The sequence below is a fragment of the Hyla sarda genome, chromosome 6 (genome assembly GCF_029499605.1).
Source record: "Hyla sarda isolate aHylSar1 chromosome 6, aHylSar1.hap1, whole genome shotgun sequence".
NCBI classification, from domain to species: Eukaryota; Metazoa; Chordata; class Amphibia; order Anura; family Hylidae; genus Hyla; species Hyla sarda.
The window spans coordinates 186360917-186370895 of record NC_079194.1 but is presented as its reverse complement, the minus strand read 5'-3'; the positions used below and the strand labels follow the sequence as shown (position 1 = coordinate 186370895).

General features: G+C 42.5%; 1 protein-coding gene across 1 annotated transcript in view; it reads left to right on the top strand.

The window, feature by feature from the left end:
- Window positions 1-9126: 9126 nt before the first annotated feature.
- CDH5 (cadherin 5) overlaps window positions 9127-9979 on the top strand; it is an 81008-nt gene continuing 80155 nt past the window's right edge. Inside the window, exon 1 of the mRNA XM_056528399.1 lies at window positions 9127-9264. The gene's annotated coding sequence lies outside the window, so the exon portion shown is untranslated. The remainder of the gene's footprint in view (window positions 9265-9979) is intronic.

Here is a 9979-nt window from a genome sequence, read left to right as displayed (position 1 = left end):
CAAAACCTCTGTCCTCTTCCTCCAGACTCCCCTGTCCCCCACAGTCCCCTCTGTTCTCCTCTGCCCTGAGGCCGCTCATTGTTTGCCTCAGGCACATTGGAGCCTAGCAGGGGAGGCACGGTGCCCCATGTTGCACCATGGGCACAGTGGGCTACATACCAACTGTGGTGTCCCAGCACCAAAAGTTGTCCTGTGGGCTAGAGATTACTTCGGACATCCTGTTTGACTGGGCACACTGCTGTATTGCAGAGGCGTAGCGTGGGGGGGTGCAGGGGGGACCGGCCGCACCAGGCGCAACATCTGGGGGGGCGCGCTCTCCGGGATAGGAATACTTCTTCTTTTAAAAACTAATACTGTATACTAAAAACCAGAGGGTCTCCAGCTGTTGTGAAACTACAACTCCCATCATGCCCGGACAGCCTTTGCCGGTCCGGGCATGATGGGAGTTGTAGTTTCACAACAGCTGGAGGCCCTCTGGTTTTTAGTATACAGTATTCGTTTTTATATGCTCTGGTCGGCCCCCGCCTGCAGCCACACACGGGAGCCAGCCCGGGCACATAAAAAGAAGTATTCCTATCCCGGCGCTGGCCGGGGCCTGGTAAGTGACCGGCAGCGCGTCATCTTCTTCAGTGTTCCGGTCACCGCTCCCCCGGTCCCGGCACCTACTGCTATGGTACAGAGGTACAGGATTGAGGAAGTTGGCTCCATCTAGCCCAGTCTTGGATCATCTCCAGGGTATGGTTCCATTTTGATGTTTAGTTTTTGTTCTTGATATTTTTTGTCGTTTACGATGATTGTGAGACGACATATAATAGCATGGCCCATGCTAGGTTACTACATTTGTAGATTTGTATTCATAGACCTGCTGAAAATGTGGAGAATGTGTAATTCATGTTCGCACTCAATAAAGTGTTCGAAAATAAACTTGTATTTAGATGCATTTTACTTTAATTACATCAGTATTTTCATAACAAACAATACATGTGCTTAGGGGGTAAGAGTTTCTTAAACTAATCTAGAGGCTCGAGTGACTCGAGTGCTAAAATCCATGGGTTAGGGGGCGTAAATTACTTGCCTTGCCCCGGGTGCTGACAACCCACGCTACGCCACTGCTGTATTGTTTCACTTCAATTATATTATGGGATGTTGCTGTATTATGTTGTGTATTTTCTTGAGCCCTGTACCCTTAAGAGATCGAAGAAGAGAGACCAGGTGACCCTGATTGCCCAATTGTGTCACCCCCATAACTACCCCTTAATGTAGTGTAGTGGGGGGAGGAGAGTTCAGTTCAGTGTTCTTCTAGTCAATAAAGGAGAAGGAGAGTGTGTTCCAGCTATCAAGCTGAGGAGAAGCCTAAGGGAGAAGAAGTCTACTAAATTCTACAGCCATGCAAAATCTCAGGAAAAGACCCCGGTGCACAGGGGAATTGTCAAACACTGACGGTAAGCAAAAGCTCAGTGGGGAAAACATCTACATCAGTCAGTCAAGTAAAAGCTTTCAGTCAGCGTGTGCTGCCACTAATCTTCAGGCTGCATTCAACAGCCACCAAAACTTCCAGCAAGGCGATCGGCTCCCGGGGTTCCACTCTGCACAAACTTCTGTGTTTTTAAAGACCTGCTATCTCGATCATTAGTAAATAGACAGTTATTCGTAACCTGGTATCGGTGTATTTATTATCCTGTGCCGGGCCCAGGAGAAGCTGTTGTATCCTTGGACAGTGTAGGTTAACTGGTGTCCCAAAATGATACATCTAACCACCCAGAGTGACGTACCACAGTCTGTCCAATTCCCCTTGGCTGCCACACAACTAAATAGCAGTGACGGCAAGTGAGGATCCAGATGAGGTTCTCAAAGGTTCCTGCTCGGAGTGGAGCATCCCGGGCAAGGACACATTTGTGACATCAGCTAGGACCACCCAGAAATGCGCCGTTTCATAGATGGCAATGCATTTCCGTGCAGACTCCGCAGAAAGAATAGAAATGTCTATTCTTTCTGCACACACTGGAATTTGAATTTGGAAATTTGAAATTGAGTTTAAAATTTTGCGAACAGCGCAGTAGAATCCCATTGAAATCAAAGAGACTCTGTTGCTGCAGAATCTTTGTGCTGAATTCCAATGCGGAACTCTGCAAGGAAATTCTGCCGTGTGAAAGAGGAGGCTGTGGGTGATTTAGGGAAACAAATACTAGACCCTTCTGCCATGGGTGACAAACCTTACAACCATAACTGGGGACCAATTGTTATTTTTGTTTAGGGGCCCTCTCTCTTGTTTGTATGCTTGTGCCCATGACTTTCCATATTATTACATAAAGCACCTATCCTGTTTCTCAGTTCCAGTTTGCAGCTGTACATTTTTGCAGTAGAAAACAGTAAATACATTTACACAAAATGAATACAAGCCATAAGATATTTTTAACTGTAACTTTGGAAGTGTTTAGTCCACATGCGTCACCATACTGCTGAAAGCAACCAGCCATGTTTAATGTGACAGCAAACATCATCCCAATAGACATCTTTGAAGAAATGCTCATTCATTGTAGCTCCACCACACTAAATTATTAATTAAATATGGCATTTTTTCTAAACTGCTTTGGTCTAGGCAAATGGATTCTTGCCTCACAATAGTTACTGTTGTAGATATCACTGTAGTAGAGCGCCTTCCTCTCATAAAATTACATGTTTGTGCTCCAGATTGTCCTACCTCAGTTTTTAGGACAGGAAGTAGCTGACTGACAGTTCCCATTGTAACTGGTCACGGCAGGTGGTGGATTCTCTGGGCCTGTGTGGATGATGACGTGAGCCATGCCAGGGACCGGAGTCTAAGGTGCCGCTGGTTTTCACCAGAGCCCGCCGCAAAGCGGGATAGTCTTTCTGTGGCTGGCTACACCCAGGTTGCTACCCCTGGCACGACTCTTCCACACAGGTAGCTGGGAGGTGGCGTGGCACAGACGGAGACTGGCAGGACGTGGCAAGATGGCAGTAGGTCAGGGCAGGTAACACAGATGCAGGGAAGGCAAGGAAGAGGTAGTGAGTAACAGTGAAAGAGACTCTCACTGTGGCACAAGGTAACCAAATATTCGGCAGGGAACCAAGGGAGGAGCTGAAATTTAAGGACAGGGTGCAGGTGTAGACACTTGACTAAATGAGCACTGGCCCTTTAAGAGTCAGAGCTCCGGCGCGCGCGTGCCCTAGTAGGCGGGGGCACGTGTGCCGGGACTGCGAGGACACAGAGAGGCAGAAGTTGAGGGAGGTGAGTGACGGATTGGGATTCGCAGGCGGGCATGTCCCGCGATGCGAATCCCAGCCCAGCGCAGGTGTTACACCCACTATAACTATATTAGAACTCATGGGGCTGCTATATCTTTCACCTTAGGAGTACTCCTCGCTCCCTCTCTCAGTTGACTGTCTCAGACAACTGCCCCCCTTATATCAGACTCTCTATGCAGAGAACTGTTTTACTAAAATATATCTGTAAAAGTTCATCTATAAGCTAATGGTATTAGTGATCAGATGTGCATTGTAAGCGGCAAGGAGGTAGTAGATTTGCTGAGCCTGAGTGAATGATGGCTTGGGCCGTGTCAGGGAGCGGAGTGTGACCGGCCAGAGCGCTCGCAGTGACATTCATAAATGTATTTGTTGACCGAAGCCTTGTTTATCACTACAATGGAAAGTCACAGACACCATGGCATGTTAGTTTTTTTAGTTCAATTGTTGTGGTAGAGCAACAATTCATAAAGTCATGGGCACTGCATTGGTGATGTCTACTCTTTTGACTAGTCATGGTAAGCGTCAGATTTTTATACCAGACAATCATTCCACTGACACCACTTCACCATTGATTGGGCATCGTTTACCAGTATGTGAATCCCTGCATTTCAGATGTCTTCTCTCACTTTAGTGTCATATTGTCAGGCTTGTGATTTAGTGCTTTTAGGACCATGCTCTGACTCTTCAGTGCATAAGTTGTAGAGATGAGCGAACTTACAGTATATTCGATTCATCACGAACTTCTCGGCTCGGCAGTTGCTGACTTATCCTGCATAAATTAGTTCAGCTTTCCGGTGCTCCGGTGGGCTGGAAAAGGTGAATACATTCCTAGGAAAGAGTCTTCTAGGACTGTATCCACCTTTTCCAGCCCACGGGAGCACCTGAAAGCTGAACTAATTTATGCAGGAAAAGTCATCAACTGCCGAGCCGAGAAGTTCGTGACGAATCGAATTTACTGTAAGTTCGCTCATCTCTAATAAGTTGAATGGGAAATTTTGAATTTCCACCATTAATTAGCTAGACATCTATACTGCTGTACAGTCTGTGTGACCTTTATACCCTTTACCACATATTATATGAATTTTCCCTCCATTCCATATAGATATATATCTAATGATAGAGTATAAATTAAATATTGTACACACTGCTTCATTCATTGTCCTTAAAAGCATGTGTGTGTGTGTGTGTGTGTGAGTTTGCAAGAAAGAATACGTTTTTTATGTGGCCTTCAGAAGCATTAAGTTCAAATAATGAATGAAGAATGTGGACAGAGAGCCCCATGAGGCCACATTCTGAAAGATTTCTGAGGCTCTAACCCATTATTGTCAGATTCAAAGTGTCACGTCCCTCCCGCTGAAGTTCAATGTACAAAACTAGCGAGGAGAGACGCTGCCCGTCTGCTTCATACTGTGACCTACCTGATCTGGGTCACCTCGTATGGAGAATGTAGCCTGTGGGACAGAGAGAAATAAGTAATTAAGATGTATCTAGGACAACATGTACTAAACAAGCTAAAGAAAAAAAACTTACAAGCACACACGTCCGTGTATGGCTTGTATTATTCTGCTGTTATTTCCCTGGAAATAGCTGCCGAATATTTATATTTACTTTCAGCAGGAAGTTTATATTTTCATGGAGACTCAGATTTGTATATTGATTTCTGAACAAGCTGTATATGGCTTCATAAGAGCAAGAGATATGAGGCCTTAACGAAACTCAGATCATCCCACCAGTAGTTGGGGAGTGTGTTGTCCCACAACAAAGGTGGGATTGAAGAGTTCACCACAAGACCTCCATACTCGAATCTGACTGTCGACAGACCACATACAAAACCTGGATTTGTCCCAAGATTATATGGTTCTGTGGGCTGAAAGATGAAAATGAAAGAATCAATCTGATTGGTTGCTATGGGCAACTGCACTACCCTTCCTCTACACAGGTTTTGATAAATCTCCCCCTTAGTCTTGTACCTACACTGAGTTCTCCAGCAGGCAAAGGGTTAATCCTTGCTAAAACCTCTCTCACATTGCACTGTATTTCTGTACAACTGAAAACAGAATGTAATCACATGTAGACATCCTAGCCAATTAATGCCAGAGTTGTCCCAACACCACTGTCCTAGCCTGGGAAAAGAGGAGTACATTGCTCACTCTCTCTCTCTCTCTCTCTCTCTCTCTCTCTCTCTCTCTCTCTCTCTAATTAGTCAGAGCCTTGACCTAGCCAAGAGAACATGTTAGTTCCTCAGCTCCTCTCACACATATCTTCTCCTGAGGAAAATACATGTTTATGAGCCTAGGTATTCATAATGTCAAGCATATCTCCAAGTAGACCACATTGTCACTAGTCATGTTTTCAATCAAGTCAAGCCGTGCCTAGCCCAAGGTCTCGCTGCAAGGGTATATCATCCCTTCATAATTCTACTTTAAGGGGTTTTCAAGGTTAAAGAGAGGTATTTGGCTTTGTGGGAGACAGAGATATCTGTTAAGTAGTAATGGATACAAGCTTCAAAGCAACATGGGCTATTAGGCTTTAAAGCTTACCCGTCAGATCCAACAAAAGAACATTTTTTTTTATATATCACTCAGTACCTAATCCTGACCATGTACATTTAATTTTTATGTGTCTAGCACCTTTATTTATTTTTTTATTACACTTTTAATTTAGCTCACTAGTCTGAATTACTCTCAAAGAGAGGGGGCGTGGCTTTACTGTGCAGGTCTCCGCCCCCTCCCTCAGTATGCTGTCTGCTCACATCTCCCCTAGCATTGACCCAACTACACCTCCCAGTTTGTCCTCACTGACAGTAGCGAGACACAAGCTGACAGTGAGAGGATTTGTCCTCCAGCTGTGAGCCCTGCGCTCACATCTGTCAATCAAGGGAGTGTGTCCATGACATAGGTGATGATGCATGGACACAGCAGGACTAGTATGTGTCCAAGCAGGCAGGCAGGCAGGCAGGCAGGCAGGGGGGAAATTTTTTGACTGGCTTTTTCAGTATGAATTACTGAAAATTTTCTAATGAAAGCAATTGCAAAACCTATTGGTTATACATGCTTTACAGCATATCAAAAGTTTTTGTATCTGACAGTGCCCATTTAATGAAACATGTAAAAATGTAAAATATAGTTTTATTGTAATAATAAAGATAGATAGATAGAGATTTATGGCTTCATAGGAACAAGAGAAAAAAAGCCTTTATGTAAATAAATGGCTCATTGCTCTGTAGTAACAAGATACGGTATATATAGATATATAGCTGTAAAGGAACAAGAGCTATGTGCTTACACATAAAATGTCTAAAGCCAAAATGGACTTGCAATATGGCTTCTGTTGAAGTGTTGTGACAGATCCCTCACACAAACTTTAGCTAACCATAACATTTTATAATATGAGGTTTTACCATAGCCAAGAAGTACATTAGTACATTACACATCATATCAGATGCCAACTAGTGATAACAGACAATGTCAAAAAAGATTAACTTTTTATATCCCCCCCCCCCCCCATTAAAATTCAAGGCCTGGAGAGAGCAGATCAATAGCTAATTTCTATTTCCATAACAGAACAGCACATAATGGACATGTCATATGTTTGTGCATTTATTTTCAAAAGTAATTACTAGAAGGACATTCATCTAGTAGATCAGATTGGGAGGAAAAAGCAAACCATTCCGACAAGTTGTTTATAAAAGTCAATACAGCATGCTTATGGTAAAGTGTCAGGATGGAATGCAGAATAATAACAACCTATTCTAGCTGAAATTTACATTGTGCTGAGCCTAGAAAGCCTGAGCAGAAAATGTCCCCATTTTAATAAAATGAACAGACAAATATTGAAAACCAATTAAAAAGTGCCTTTGTGAATCAGACCTTTCTTCTTCACTGCTGTCCTCCGGGTATTGAGTAAAGTAAATGTTCCTAAGGGTTACAGAGACTTAGTTATGATGATATCGCCTATTTCTTAAAGACTAGAGGAATTTTCATCTATTATTAAAAGTCACTAAAATATCACTAAGACATGTCATAGGATTTCTTCAGAGGGAATATGAGACCTTGGAACTACCACCGATAGTCAAGATGGCACAGCTGGTCAAAGATGTCTACAACTCGGAATGACCCACATTACTATTTAAAGGGGTACTCCGGTGAAAACCTTTTTTCTTTTAAATCAAATGGTGCCAGAAAGTTAAACATATTTGTAAATTACTTCTATTAAAAAAAATCTTAATCCTTCCTGTACTTATTAGCTGCTGAATACTACAGAGGAAATTATTTTCTTTTTGGAATGCTCTCTGATGACATCACGAGCACAGTTCTCTCTGCTGACATTACTATAATAATAATAACACTTTATTTATGGTTGTCCTTAGTGGGATTTGAACCCAAGTCCCCAGCACTGCTAACCACTGAGCCACCATGCTGCCCTTAGCATACATCTGCCATGCATGGTTGCTAAAATGGACAGAGATGTCAGCAGAGAGCACTGTGCTCGTGATGTCATCAGTGTTCCAAAAAGAAAGGAATTTCCTCTGTAGTATTCAGCAGCTAATAAGTACTGGAAGGATTAAGATTTTTTAATAGAAGTAATTTACAAATATGTTTAACTTTCTGCCACCAGTTGATTTAAAAGAAAAAAGGTTTTCACCGGAGTACCCCTTTAAGGAGGGACACTGATTTTATTGGTTGGTCAGCCAACCATTAGTTCGGCCAAAGGTTACTTCTTACAACTCCATAAAATGCACACCTGGCATGACAAAGGACGTGAAGTGCACAGGACTGGAGAGGGTGAGGTCTCTGGGCCTTTTCCTTCTTTAAAGCTGACCTGTCAAGTGGACTGGTAAGGAAGCTGAACTTTGCTGGGCTTTAGCAGCCAAAGGATATGCCAAGGCTCCAAAGTAGGGCTGCAATTAACGATTATTTTTATCGATTAGTTGTTTCAGCCCTACATACACGTCTCCGAGCCGTGCTCAGGTCCACCTGTTATCTTCCTCCATTTGGGTGCCAGGCGGAGCTTCATGACAACACCGCTACTGTTTCCTCAAGCCTGCTGGCACTGAGGCCCAGCAGAGAAGCAACGACATCATGAAGCTCTGCCCGGCACCCGAACAGAGGAAGATAACAGGTGAACCTGACCATGGCTGCGAGACAGGTATGTAGGGCTAAAACAAATTGACAACTAATCAATAAAAATAATCGCTAGTTGTAACCCTACTACAAAGCCTTTGCATTTCTTTTCAAACCCTGATATCTTTTTGCCAAAGGTGTCAATTAACTAGCGAGAGGTAGGAACGGTTTCAATCTGATCGTTGGCCTATTGAACCGGACAATATTGGCCTGTTCATCCGATAATCACCCCTTGTAATAGGACCCTTAGTGCACCGCTCATTACTAACAATTCTACTTGTCCAGTCTTTACACCATTCAGTCACTCATTTTTTATTGCCCTAAACATTGCTTATCTACATAATCTATGCACAATGATTACTAACTGAAACATGGTCAATAAATGTTGATATTTGTTGCAATACACTTCACAGTGTGTCGACTCATCCTAATAACCATAATCTGTCCTCATCTCTTAGATCTGATGTCTTTGCCTAGCAGTTCTCCAAAATCCATGACTGTAGATATTTCACTGAGGATTGCAAAAACTACATACAACTTTCAGATATTTCTGCTTCCTTATAAGTTCACAGTTACTGAATGCCCAGTTCCAAGTGACATCAGGGAAAAAAGGAATCTCATATACATTTATCTGGTTTCCTCCATGAAACCCAGTGGCTTCAAGCCTCAGTGATGTGAAGAACAATCAAAGGAAGGAAGTGGACTGGGTGGGATCAGGCATATTCCAAAGTGGAGCACACTGGATATTTTGGAATTCACAAACTCCTGAACTGACCTATATATTTTGCTCCTTCATAGTCCTGTGACTGGTGGATTATTTTTTCTATTTTTAACATTCCAAGCAGAATCAGATCTTTTGGGGCTCTTCACATAGGTGAGTGGTCTGATTTTATTTAGAGTCCTTTGATATATTCGGTTATTGATAATTTCCTTGGATTTCTGTACAATAGGCTAAAATGACTAATGAATAAAATGGGGTACCTATGTGAGACTATAACCTGTTGAATCAAACTCCACTTATTTACTCTCTAGTTTCTGGTCCAGCTGTCAGTAACTGATAACAGGGGTCTTGACACTGAGAATCCCTTTGATCAAATGTTTTTTGGAAAATGGGTTTGAGGATGAGAATGTAAATACAGTATGGACATTAGGGTCTATACCATGTGGGCATTAGACATTGTCCAGTTGCCCATGACCAGAGGGAACCCACAGCTGCCTATATAAGTGTAAAAGATAATTAAAACAAAAGGGATAGATTGACATAAAATAAATGAATTGGTGGACCCTGGTGTAATGTCTATGGGCTGCAAAGGGATGTATTGTTTTATTAATTGCAAGGCAAATAGACAACCCACCATGACCCTAACTATTCTCACAATTATTTAGAGTTTTCAGTCTTTCTGCTTTGCCCATTGATTCACATTGTGTCACAAATAGTCCCTATGTACTAGTGAACAAATTTGCATTGCATTTCACTGCATCCAGTAAAGTTACCATTTTTTTTTCTTTTTAACTTGTATTATAATAAATCAGGTCATCGCCTTCTTGGAAATAACTAATATTGTTTGCAATATTCAAAGTTACTAAAT